Source organism: Nannospalax galili, unplaced genomic scaffold (genome assembly GCF_000622305.1).
Source record: "Nannospalax galili isolate Female #2095 unplaced genomic scaffold, S.galili_v1.0 scaffold362, whole genome shotgun sequence".
Lineage (NCBI taxonomy): Eukaryota > Metazoa > Chordata > Mammalia > Rodentia > Spalacidae > Nannospalax > Nannospalax galili.
The window spans coordinates 1,126,496-1,127,590 of record NW_008348785.1 but is presented as its reverse complement, the minus strand read 5'-3'; the positions used below and the strand labels follow the sequence as shown (position 1 = coordinate 1,127,590).

Here is a 1,095-nt window from a genome sequence, read left to right as displayed (position 1 = left end):
CAGGACATAGTTGATCTTATCTGGTCCTCTGTTTGTTTTTCCTGTAGAATAATATTATGATGAGTTAGCACAGACTTAGCTGCAGGTACAAGCTGTTGAGAGATATGAAAGTCAGGTGTAGGGTAGCTAGAGAACGCACCTGAGTAGAACTTTTCTATTACTCCGATACCCCAGTGATCGTCCCATGGATCTGCAACATATATTAGAGAATAGTTATGGTTCCCATAGAGATACTTATCCTTTAGGTAGATGGGTCTTTTCTGTCCTCTTATGTCCTGATATCCCCCAGTGAATCCTAGTTCCAACCTACAGGGATTGAAATAGCGGCAGCCCCCATAAGTATCAACTTCCTTGAGGCATGATGGATCTGTTTGTCGAAAAGGGAAGCAGACATATTCGTTAGTTCCGTATCTGCTAGCATTTGTGTATATTATGATTTCTATGGGTTTTCTAGGGGGCAGTCTGCGGTTCTGATTATCTGATTTTTTTCTTGAAATGTTTCTCTGACATAAAATCTCCAGAACATAGTATTAGGGTTATTTTTTAGTCCCTGGCATGTTTGTCTGTGCTCAGGGGTCATTCCTTTGCAGACAAGGTTGTTTAAAAGCATTGTTTTGGCTGTAGGATCTGTTAATTTTTTACCAAAACTGGCCTGCACTCTTAATATAAAGTCTGGGAGAGTTTTAGTTGGTTTTTGTTTTAAGAAAGTTAAGAAGTCTCTCCAGGCCCGGTGGACAAGGGGGTTAGGCAGTCCCAGGCCTGTAGTGCATATAAGCGGACCTGCTCAAAACAGCCTGCAGGAATCACAGCCTGCCGGATTCCTGTGGAAAAGTTGCCCTGGCCAAAAAGCTGGTCATAGTTCCAATCTATGAATCCAAGTGGTGGATCTTGTCCTTGCTGTGGCCTCAGTTGTTGATTATGTGTGTCATTTCTTTTAACCTGTATCAGGCATTCATCTCTAAATAAAGCCTCCCATTGTACAAATAATGGACTGGGGAGGGTAGATCTACAGATATCTCTCCAGTCCTGGGGGGTTAGCAGGTTAGTATTAAATGTTTGTAGTATAGATTTTGTCCATGAAGCATGGATCCCATC

General features: G+C 42.1%; 1 protein-coding gene across 3 annotated transcripts in view; it reads left to right on the top strand.

The window, feature by feature from the left end:
- Fank1 (fibronectin type III and ankyrin repeat domains 1) overlaps window positions 1-1,095 on the top strand; it is a 129,123-nt gene that overhangs the window by 57,794 nt on the left and 70,234 nt on the right. The window lies entirely within an intron of this gene.